We start from the raw sequence: 12,242 nt of genomic DNA, 5'->3' as shown, positions 1-12,242 counted from the left end.
ATTTTATCTTTTAGTAGATTTCCGCTCCCTCTTCAGAGATGTTCCCTCATGCCTAGATGCAGGAGCTGAAATGCAGGTGTTTTCATGAGCCCCTGTCCCTACCATCTTTACCTTTCTGCCTGTGGATGATTGTGCTTCCCAGTGATAGTTTCCATTTGCTATAAATAGAGCCTTTATGTTAATGAGTGGGTCTCCTTTTATTTTTCTGTGGTAGAAAACTTTGGAACTTAGGAAGGAAGGTGACAGTTTATCAAAGTTACAGTAGTATGTTCTCTTCTAGAATCCATAAGCTCACTACCCCTGGGCACACCACAAGCCTTCCAGTTCCAGGGGTGATTTTGGTCCTCTCAGTGGTCATCATGTCCTACCAGCCAACTATGGGTTGCCAGCTATATGTGAGGATCATCTTGTACCTTTTGATTTCCTGTTAGGCTTTTGATGGTCCTTGTTCATAGGTGTTTCATCTAGGTCAGTATATTTGCTTCTCTTAGGTGGTGTCCTACACAGACTTTTCTAGAACTGGGGAGGTGAAATAACAGAAAAGAATACTTAGAATCACAGACCCAGTTAGAACTTTTTGAGTCCTGTGTTCTATCTGTGCAGTGTCTTTACCTATTGTGGCTCACATACAACTTCTGAGATGCAGCCAACCTCAAAATAGGTGAATGTATGTTGTTTTCTCACTTACATTGAAAATCTAATAAATCATTCACAAGCAGTGTTCTCTTTCTGACACTCACTATGTATTACTCTACCATCCTTTGGGGAGTTTTTCAGCCAAACAGTCTTAACTTCTTTTAACATATAATTGTTTATACACATGTATGCATACACACACACACATACATATATGTATTCATATGTGTAGTGTATAAATAGAGGTAGATATAAAATATAAAATAAAAATCTAAAAGTAAAATAGGTAAATATATAGTAAAGTATGAACCCATGAGCTTTATCAAATGACTTCGTTGTTTTACCACTCCTGCCCCAATCCCCTACTGTATATTATCCTCCTCATTTGTACTTAAAATCTTCAAAATGATTCTGTTTTCATCTTTAGAGCACCTTTATCCTGCATTAATCTCCCTATGCTCATCTTTACCTTACATGTGGTCCCTTACATTTTCCAGATACCTATGTTCACTCACTGTTGTATATTGGTATCTGTGAATTTTTACCTAATAAGTGGAGCTGAAGAAAGAAAGGTTTCTTTTTGTTGAGGTTTTATTCTTTATTTATTTATTCACTTTACATGTCAATACCAGCCCCCTCCCTTCTTTCTTCCCAGTCCCACCCTCCCACCCTCTTTCCCCATTCCTCTTCCCTTTCTCCTCACAAAAGGGATGACCCCCATACCAACCCACCTCAACACATCAAAACACATCAGCACAGCCTCTCCCACTGAGGCCAGACAAGGCATATGACTTCAGAGCAAGCTCAATTTGAGAAAGAAATATTTGTCCCGTGGCCTGGTCTGCACATTCATTTCCTTTAGATAAAGGACCAGGTAAACCTGAATGTTCTAATATAGCCTATAAAACAAGGATGTGTTCTCTTATGCAAGCGTCTCTGTATTTGAAAGAATAATTGAATTTGACTATTGTCTGTTTCTATGTATGGTACTGTTTCTATTACTTGAAATGCTTGAGGCACATATTGACTATCTGTATACAAATTAAAAGAGTTGTGCCATCACTTCAAATACACCTGCCACAGCTCTTAATTCTACTACTTGTGCTGAAGCAGAACACTTTTTAAATATATATTTTTGATCATTTATCACATATACAGCAGTTCCATTGGATGAACCATCAATAAAAGCTACTACAGCTTCAGGTATGGGGCTTTCTTTTACTATCTTTTATAAAATTAAAATATGAACATTTAAAATTGTAATAACTTATCTTCAGGGTAGTAATTATATATTCTCCCCATGAAATGAGCCAAAGATATTGCCCATGTATCAGTATTTTGAAATAACCAATCAACTTGCTGTTTAGTAAAATGGATTCCTATAACAGCAGGTTCAATATCAAAATATTTATGTGATTGTTCTCTTATTAATTGAATTAAATATGCAACAGATTCATAGTAAGAGTTAATACATTAAAAGGATATACAGGGAGATGAATCAATAATAAAGGGTCTGTTTGCCATAAAACAGCTGTAGGAGTGTGTTTGGTAGTTAAAACTTAGGCTTCTAAATCTAAATTATAATCAATATATTGTATTTGTTGAGTTTCTATTGTAAGTTCTACTTTTGCCAAAGCTTTCCTACCTCCTTCAGTTGATTCTCTAGAAGAAGAAGGATTATAATCTCCTTTAAGAATATCAAATAATGGGTTTAATTCCCTAGTAGCAATTTTCAATGATGGTCTAAGCCAATTAATATCCCCCAATCATTTTTGAAAATCATTCAAAGTCTTTTTAATCCATGTTTTCCTGATGTGAATCTTTTGAGGCACAATTGCTTTAGGATATAACTTATGACCAAGATATGAATAAGGAGGTTCAGTCTGTATCTTTTTAGGTGTTATTATCAGTCCTTGTTCCTTCAATTTCTGCTCTAAATGAGCAAAAGTTGCCAATAATATTCCTTCCTGCTTATGAGCCAAAAGTATATCATCCATGTAATGAATTATATATACATAATTATAAACTTGTGTAGTCTTGGTAACTGCTTGAGTTATGAATTTTTAACATAAAGTTAGACTATTTGCCATGCCTTGAGGCAAAGCTAGCCAATGATATCTTTTCATTGGTTCTCTACAATTTGTAATGGCACACTAAAAGCAATCTGTTACAGTCTTCAGGAGCCAGGGGAATAGTATCAAATCATTCTTTCAAGTCCAAAATAATCTTATAAGTATCTTTAGGTATGGCAAAGGGGGCAGGTATCCCTAGTTGTAAAGCTCCCATCAACTCCATAGTCTCATTTACTTTTCTAAGATCTTGTAATAATCTCCATTTTCCTGACTTCTTTTTGATAACAAAAATTGGAGAATTCCAGGGAGAATTAGGAGCTATGTCACTGGTATCAAGCAGTTCCTGTAAACTGCTCTGCAGCCTGAATTTTTTCAACAGAAAGAGGCCACTGATTCACCCACTCAGGTACATTACTTTGCCAAGTTAGGTGATCTGCATGGAGTACAGGCTGTCCAGTAACCTCCTCTAAAAATATCCTAATACCACCCTTGAAGGCTGATGAATGGACAATATGGGTTCCTTAATACCTTGTCCTGTTGTTCCTAACCCTTGGTTTGGCAAAAGTCCATCGTTTAACATTTGTTCAGCAATTATTTTATTTGGACTATATATATAAACTCTCAAATCTTTCATTATATCCTTTCCCCACAAATTGACTGGTAATCCAGCAATTATACAGGGCTGGAAGTTTCCCTTAAGACCTTCTTTATCTTGCCAATTTAACAAATCACTACTTTGTTCAGTATTTTGGCTTTGACCTATTCCTTGTAAATGAGTGGTGGTAAACTGTTTAGGCCAATTTTGAGGCAATTGATCATCAGAAACAATTGATACATTGGCCTCGGTATCAAGTACGCCACAGAATTCTTTTCTAGCTATAATTAAAGATAACTTGCCCATATTGAACTTGAGTTGGAAGAGGTGAGTCCGGTCTCAAAATGGAGGTAAAACCGCCACCCAGTCACCCCCAGCCTGACTCCAGCCGTTGTCGCCGCCGCCGGTGGGAGGAGGGCCATGATCCAAAGGAACCAGAACAGCTGAGGACGCTGTTTACTGGTGGTCTAAGCTTTGAAACCACAGATGATAGCTTAAGAGAGCATTTTGAGAAATGGGGCACACTTACAGACTGTGTGGTAATGAGAGATCCCCAAACAAAACGATCCAGAGGCTTTCGTTTTGTGACCTACACTTGTGTTGAAGAGGTGGACGCTGCAATGTGTGCTCGGCCACACAAGGTTGATGGGCGTGTGGTGGAACAGAGAGCTGTTTCTAGAGAGGATTCTGTAAAGCCTGGTGCCCACTTAATGGTGAAGAAAATTTTTGTTGGTGGTATTAAAGAAGATACAGAAGAATATAATCTGAGAGGCCACTTTGAAAAGTATGGCAAGATTGAAACTATAAAAGTTATGGAAGACAGACAGAGTGGAAAAAAGAGAGGATTTGCTTTTGTAACTTTTGATGATCATGACACAGTTGATAAAATTGTTGTTCAGAAATACCACACTATTAATGGGCATAATTGTGAAGTGAAAAAGGCTCTTTCTAAACAACAGATGCAGTCTGCTGGATCACAGAGAGGTCGTGGAGGTGGACCTGGCAACTTTATGGGTAGTGGTGGAAACTTTGGAGGTAGTGGAGGTAACTTGGGTCGTGGTGGAAACTTTGGTGGAAGAGGAGGCTATGGTGGTGGAGGTGGTGGCAGCAGAGGTAGTTATGGAGGTGGCGATGGTGGATATTATGGATTTGGAGGTGACGGTGGCAACTATGGTGGAGGTCCTGCTTACAGTAGTAGAGGAGGCTATGGTGGTGGTGGACCAGGATATGGAAACTAAGGCAGTGGATATGGTGGAGGAGGAGGAGGATATGATGGTTACAATGAAGGAGGAAATTTTGGTGGAGGTAACTATGGTGGTGGTGGGAACTATAATGACTTTGGAAATTATAGCGGACAACAGCAGTCAAATTATGGACCCATGAAAGGGGGCAGTTTTGGTGGAAGAAGCTCAGGCAGTCCCCATGGTGGTGGCTATGGATCTGGTGGTGGAAGTGGTGGATAGGGTAGCAGAAGATTTAAAAACAAAAACAAAAACAAAACAGAAAAAGGCTACAGTTCTTAGCAGGAGAGAGAGCGAGGATTTGTCAGGAAAGCTGCAGGTTACTTTGAGACAATCGTCCCAAATGCATTAGAGGAGCTGTAAAAATCTGCCACAGAAGGAGCGATGATCCATAGGCAGAAAAGTTACTGCGGCTTAAACAGGAAACCCTTCTTGTTCAGGACTGTCATAGCCACAGTTTGCAAAAAGTGCAGCTATTGATTAATGCAATGTAGTGTCAATTAGATGTACATTCCTGAGATCTTTTATCTGTTGTAGCTTTGTCTTTCTTTTTCTTTCATTACATCAGGTATATTGCCCTGTAAATTGTGGTAGTGGTACCAGGAATAAAAAATTATGGAATTTTTAACTTTTCAATATTTGTGTAGTTCAGTTTTTCTACATTTTAGTACAGAAACTTTAACAAAATGCAGTTTTGAAGGTGTTTCCTTGTAAGTTAACAAGTAAAGATCATTGTTAATTACTATTTTGTATGAATTTTGCTAAAGTTAACTGTAAAGAAACACCTACTGACTTGCAATTGAAGGGGAATCTATTCTCATTTCCAAAACCATGATGAATGGGCACTGACATGTGGAGAGAATAGATATTTGTATGTTTGCAATGTGTGTTTTAGATAATTAGGATTGGGTAATAAAAAAATAGCATATTTGTGGATTTAATAGCATTAAGATTACCTTCAAGTGAAAAACATCTCAAAAGTTACTATTTGGTTTTGTGCATTTTCTTTCAAAATGTAATTATGGTTTTAGTGTGTTAGATTTATTGAGTCCTAGCCATGTTAAGAACATCTTCATTCCACATTTACCTTGATCACATTGATACCACTGCCAAGAAGTTTGGGGTATAGTTTACTCTGCCCTCTACTTACCAAGGGTGGAGGATGTATTTCATCTGCCAGTTTAAGTCTTTACTTTAAATGCAAAACCACTAAGTTTGCTGAGTCTGAGTAAACTGGTGGGTACCTGGTTTGTTCTGCTTTTCAAATTCAAGGTCTCAAAGCCTGTTGGTCTAGTAGTCACATTCCTTAAGTGTCCCCTACCCCCTACACACACAACTTTTCAGAGCAAAAGAATAAAAGTCACTTGTTTGAACCCCTGAAAAAATAAGATAACTCAGACAGCTAGGACCCAATAGCTTGAATCCAGTAAATATCAGGAGAACCAAATCCTTTATTTCTTCTTTCTTTATTCTGACATATATCTTTTCTTTTAAGCTGAGGGATTAATAATATTTGTGCTATATGCTACCCCATAGAAATTACTGAAATATTAGTAGGTGAATATACCATAGCCTTAACATTCCCAGTATAGTCTTTGTTGATAACTCCTGGTTGCATAAAAATACCTTCCATGATTGTACTACTTCTACCAAGAATCGAACCCACTGTACTACTTCTACCAAGAATCAAGCTCACTATATTAGGTGGAAGAAGCCCAAAAATCCTCTGCAGAAGAGATATAGTTGTAGGTATAATAGACATTAGCTTAGAATTCTGAGCATTTTTAATCATAGATATCATTGGCAATCCTTAAATGAAGAAGGATCTGATCCTGCTACAATTTCTGTAGATTTCTTTATATGTAATCTAGAAGGCCATTCTGATTGATTTAAGGGTTTAATTTGTTCTTTTAAATGTTTCATCTGCACCACTAGCATTGAAAAAGATGTCTGAAGAGCCTGTAAATTACTATCTTTTTCAGCAAAACTAATAAGAGGAGGGTCTTCATTATAATATTTAACAGCCTCTTCCTCTACATCTTCAGCATCTAAAGAATCCTCTGAATCCTCAGAGAGCAACAAATCATTAGAAGGCTCTGTATACACAGGCTCAAGCAGAGCAGAAGGTTTAGTTTCACTTTTCTGGAGCTTTGAAGCATCCTTCATAATTTCAATTTTTAACTTTTCTCTCTCATGCCTAGGATCTAAACTGCCCCTTATAAGTGTCCAGAGCCAAAAGACATCTCTCAGAACCTTAGCAGGTCCATCTACATCATAATAATCTTGTAACTTTTCCCCACCATTTTCCAGGTTTCTATATTTACAGGACATTCCTCTGGAAACCACAGACATACTTGTTCAACAAAATCTAAAAAATTACTTAACTGCTGTCCTCTTTTCACTCATCTAGTCAGTAGCATATTTTTAAACATAGGCACAAAGAGAAAGTGACTATTTCCATTCCCCCATTATGTTACAATACTCCTGAAGATTCACTCACCACACTTGCCAGAGCCCACTCAGGACAATATCATCCAGTACCTGGATAAGGGGTGTGAGGCCGGAGAAATAAAAATGATATAGGAAAAGATAGAAAAATATAGCAAAAGAGATAAGAAAAAAGATGAGTATTTGGGAGGACTAACAGTAAATACTGTAACCCTGAGTTTATTTCTCCCAGAGCCTTTATACTGTATTCCTATCTGTGAACCAGAAGATTCTTAGAACAGAAACAAATGCTGTTGCTTTAATTTATCTATATGCTTAAACTTCTTTCAAATTTTAGGTGAATGAGATACATCAAGCTCCACATCCTGACCTGGAATTAGTAATAAACTTTCTTTTCTAGGAAGTTAGCCAACACAAGTATATGGCCAAGTCCTCAAGGTGGTGTGAGAGTTTGAAAGCCAAAGCCCTAAGTTTTCTGGCCTGTTTCTGTTAAGCACACCAAAAGATGGCTCCCGAAACAAAGTTGAGCAAATTATGTGAGTGAGGGTAATATCCATTACTCTAAAATAAGGTGAGAGAAAAACGCAGCTTATTGAGCAACTGAACTGGCATACACAGTTTGAAACAAGAGACCCTACATTAATCAGCAATATGAATACTGAGGACACACACTATTCAAAGTTTTCCTCCCCCTCCACACATGCAGCATGGCATATAAATGCTTGAACTTCTAATTATTTACATACATATAGAAAACAAAGAAATAAAAACAATTTCTTTTTTATTTTCTGAGACAGGGTCTTGTACAAATTCCTATTTGAGATATCTGGAAAAACTAATTTTCCTGTCTCTATAGTCTATTGCTAGAATGCTAGGCATGCTTCACCATGATTGGTTTACAAGATGCTAGGTAATGACTAGATATGACTACTGAACTACATTCCCAGCCATAAAAACAAAGAAAGAAAAAAGAAAGAGAAAAAAGAAGAAAGAAAAAAGAAAGAAAGAAAGAAAGAAAGAAAGAAAGAAAGAAAGAAAGAAAGAGTCCCTTCAAAGAATACAATAGAGTATGGTCTTTTCAAGAAAAGTATGTTTCTGAGATGATACATTACTTGACTTGCAAAGAAGCAGAAAAAAAAGGTTAACCATTGTCAAAACAAAAGAAAATCAATAACAACTTCAATATAATCCAGACTTTGGAGGTAGCAGGTTTGAAGCAAACATGGTGTACACGTGGAGTTTCACTACAGCCAAGGATAAACAGTGAGATTTTGTAAAAAATAAATAATTAAATACATATGAAATAGAATGAAAATGTAGCTGCAATAAATGAAATGGGAAATATCGAAATTGAGGGAAGAAAATGAGGCAAGGGATGTAACTTAATGGCAGAAAAACCACCTAGTTTTTACAAGTCTCTGAAAAAGAAAAGAAGAAATGAACAATAAGGTCCAGCTCGATAGCACAGAGGACACACAGTCAGTAAGACTGTGCCAATTTCAGGACCACTAGGACAGTGTATGATATATAGAGATCCTGTCTCAAAAATAAAACAAAGATAAGGATATAAGCTAGTTGTGGAGAAATGCCTAGCATATGTAAGGTTCTGAATTTAAGAGTTGATGATCCTGAAGACGCAGAGATGAATCCACACACATTTGCTCACCTGATTTTCGACAAAGAAGCCAAATCCATTCAATGGAAAAATGACAGCATCTTCAACAAATGGTGCTGGTCTAACTGGATGTAGAAAAATGAAATTAGACCCCTATTTGTCACCATGTACAAAACTCAAGTCCAAGTGGATTAAAGACCTCAACCTAAAACCAGAGACATTAACCCAGTTAGAGGAAAAAGTGGGGAAGAGTCTGGAACTCATAGGCACAGGAGACAACTTCCTGAACAGAACACCAACAGCCCAGGCCTTAACATCAACAATTAATAAATGGGACCTCATGAGGCTGAGAAGCTTCTGTAAGGCAGGAGCTTCTGCCTTACTTCTGAGAAACACTTAAAGAAATGCTCGACCTCCTTAGTCATCAGAGAAATGCAAATCAAAACGACACTGAGATTCCATCTTACACCCATCAGAATGGCTAAGATCAATAACTCAACTGACACCTCATGCTGCGAGGGTGTGGAGAAAGAGGAACACTCCTCCATTGCTGGTGGGAATGCAAACTAGTACAACCACTTTGGAAAGCTATCTGGCGCTTTCTCAGAAAAATGGGAATAGGGCTTCCTCAAGACCCAGCTATTCCACTCCTTGGAATATACCCAGAAGATGCACTACCACACAACAGGGACATATGCTCAACCATGTTCATAGCTGCCTTATTCATAATAGCCAGAACTTGGAAACAACCTACGTGTCCCTCAATAGAAGAATGGACTAAGAAACTGTGGTACATTTACACTATGGAATACTACTCAGCTATTAAAAACAAGGAATTTCCAAAATTTGTGGACAAATGGATTGAACTAGAAATTGTCATAATGAGTGAGTTCACACAGAAGCAAAAAGAGCCAAATGGTATATACTCACTTATATTGAGACACTAGTCCAAGGTGTACGTCCCCATGAAAAACTGTACCTAACAGGATAGTGGGTAAGAGGGGAGGACATCCTATTGAAACTTTAGGTGTGAGAAGCCTGGGAGAAAGACGAAATAGAAGGATCCAGCGGGTCCTGGAAAAGTACAGGCGAGTCTTGGCCCTGGGGTCCTCCGCAAACTGTGGCAACAGCCAAGGAAAAAATAGGCAGTAAACCTTGAACCCCTACCCGGACTAGCTGATAGACATTCTCCACTGTTGAGTGGAGAAGGAGATCTAATTTTCACAGAAACTCTGGTGCCCCATATTTGAACATGTCCCTTGGATGGAGATGCCTGGTGGCACTCAGGGGAAAGATAATTGGTCACCAAGGAAAGACTTGATACCCTATGAGCATATTCAGGGGGAGGAGGTCCCCCTCAGACACAGACTTAGGGGAGGGGAGGGGAGTAGGGGGGAAGTGGGAGGAAGGGAGGAATGGGAGGATACATGGGATGGGCTAACAACTGAGATGTAATATGAATAAATTAATAAAAAATGTATAAAAAAAGAAAACCAAGGTGAAATAATTATTAAATAATCATTCCAATGACAAAAAAAGAGTTAATGATCCTAAAAAACCAACACTGCAGAATAATAAGTAGAGGAGGAAAAGGGGGATAAGGAGAACTATAATGTACAAAAAAAGGAATGCTCAAAGATCTCAAAAACTAACAAAAGCAGGCTCAAGTACCAGGCACAATAATCCCATCATTGGAAACAAGATAATGGCCCCGAGCTCAAGCCCAGCCTACTCTACAAAGCACACTCCAGGTCAGCAAGAGCTACTCAGAAAAACTGTGTCTCAAAACCAGTAAAACCAGTAAAAAAAAAAAAAAAAGAAAGGAAAGGAGAGAGCGGGGAGAGGGAGGGAGAGAGAGAGAGAGAGAGAGAGAGAGAGAGAGAGAGAGAGAGAGAGAGAGAGAGAGAGACCCAAAAATAAATGAATGTGATAAATTACTAAAAGGAAAAACACTTAGTCAACACAAAATTATATACTTACATGTCCAATCAATAGCTGCAGATACATAACTATAATGGTCAATCACCCAGAAGACTCTAGCACCTCTATGGTAGTACCTGTGAGGTAGGGATTCTCAAACAAGAGATCCACTTTAAACTAGATTGTTGCAGGCCTTGGTGAGTTAGCCAACATTCCTGCTTCCTCCTTCTTTCTGTCAGGAATTTGTCTCAGCAACAAATAGCTAACATTAAAATAGCATACTGTATAAAAATAAATGGAAAAGGCTATGACGTCGATCTTATTTTTCTACACATTGTCTCTCACTGAACATGTGGTGGAGCTCAATAGTTGGCTAGACTATCTGAATACAAAACCACAAGGAGGCCCTGACTCTGTCTGTCAGTGCTAGAAACAGCTTTCCTGGCCTTTTTATATGAGTTCTGGGAAACCAAACCCAGATGCTTATCCTTATGCAACAAGGACTTAAGATGTGACCCATCTCCCCCAAACTCAAAGTAACACTCAGTAACCTGAGTAAAACAAAGGAGAATGAACTTTTTAAAATTAACTTCAGGAAGACCCAGAGGTGAATCCACACACATTTGCTCACTTGATTTTGGACAAAGAAGCCAAATCTGTTCAATGGAAATAGGATAGCATCTTCAACAAATGGTGCTGGTCTAACTGGATGTCTACATGTAGAAAAATGCAATTAGACCCCTATTTGTCACCATGCACAAAACTCAAGTCAAAATGGCTTAAAGACCTCAACTTAAAACCAAAGACATTAATTCAGCTAGAGGGAAAAGTGGGAAAGAGCCTGGAACACATAGGCACAGGAGACAACTTCCTGAACAGAACACCAACTGCTCAGGCCTTAATGACAACAATTAATAAATGGGACCTCATGAGGCTGAGAAGCTTCTGTAAGGCAGAAGACACTGTCAAGAGAACAAAGCGACAGCCTACAGACTGAGAAAAGATCTTCACCAACCCTTCATCTGACAAAGGTCTAATATCCAAAATATATAAAGAACTCAAGAAATTAAACACCACCAAACCAAATAACCCAATTGAGAATTGGGGCTTGGAACTAAACAGAGAATTCTCAACAGAGGAATATCAAAGGGCTGAGAAACACTTAAAGAAATGCTCAACCTCTTTAGTCATCAGGGAAATGCAAATCAAAACAACTCTGAGATTCCGTCTTACACCCAACAGAATGGCTAAAATAAAAAATTCATGTGACACCACATGCTGGTGAGGATGTGGGTGGAGAGGACCACTCCTTCATTGCCGGTGGGAATGCAAACTAGTACAACCACTTTAGAAATCTATCTGGTGCTATCTCAGAAAAATGGGAATAGGGCTTCCTCAAGACCCAGCTATTCCACTCCTTGGAATATACCCAGAAGGTGCTCCAGCACACAACAAGAAAATTTGCTCAACCATGTTCATAGCAGCCTTATTCATAATAGCCAGATCATGGAAACAGCCTAAGTGTCCCTCAGTAGAAGAATGGATAAAAAAAAACTGTGGTACATATACACTATGGAATACTACTCAGCTATTAAAAACAAGGAATTCCTGAAATTTGTGGATAAATGGATTGAGCTAGAAATGATCATAATGAGTGAGCTAACCCAGAAGCAGAAAGACTCAAATGGTGTATACTCACTTATATCTGCATACTA

At 38.3% G+C, this 12,242-nt stretch overlaps 1 pseudogene across 1 annotated transcript; it reads left to right on the top strand.

Moving 5' to 3' along the window:
* The first annotated feature begins 3,604 nt into the window (after positions 1–3,604).
* Positions 3,605–5,490, top strand: LOC311602391 (heterogeneous nuclear ribonucleoprotein A3-like; annotated as a pseudogene). Its single transcript, XR_014783648.1, has 3 exons — positions 3,605–3,653; positions 3,720–4,518; positions 4,561–5,490. The product of XR_014783648.1 is annotated as a heterogeneous nuclear ribonucleoprotein A3-like (transcript).
* The last annotated feature ends 6,752 nt before the right edge of the window (positions 5,491–12,242 follow it).

Source organism: Acomys minous, assembly GCF_964271855.1.
Source record: "Acomys minous genome assembly, chromosome: 7".
Classification (NCBI taxonomy): Eukaryota; Metazoa; Chordata; class Mammalia; order Rodentia; family Muridae; genus Acomys; species Acomys minous.
The sequence above is the reverse complement of the archived record's forward strand: the minus strand, read 5'-3'. Positions and strand labels throughout refer to the sequence as shown.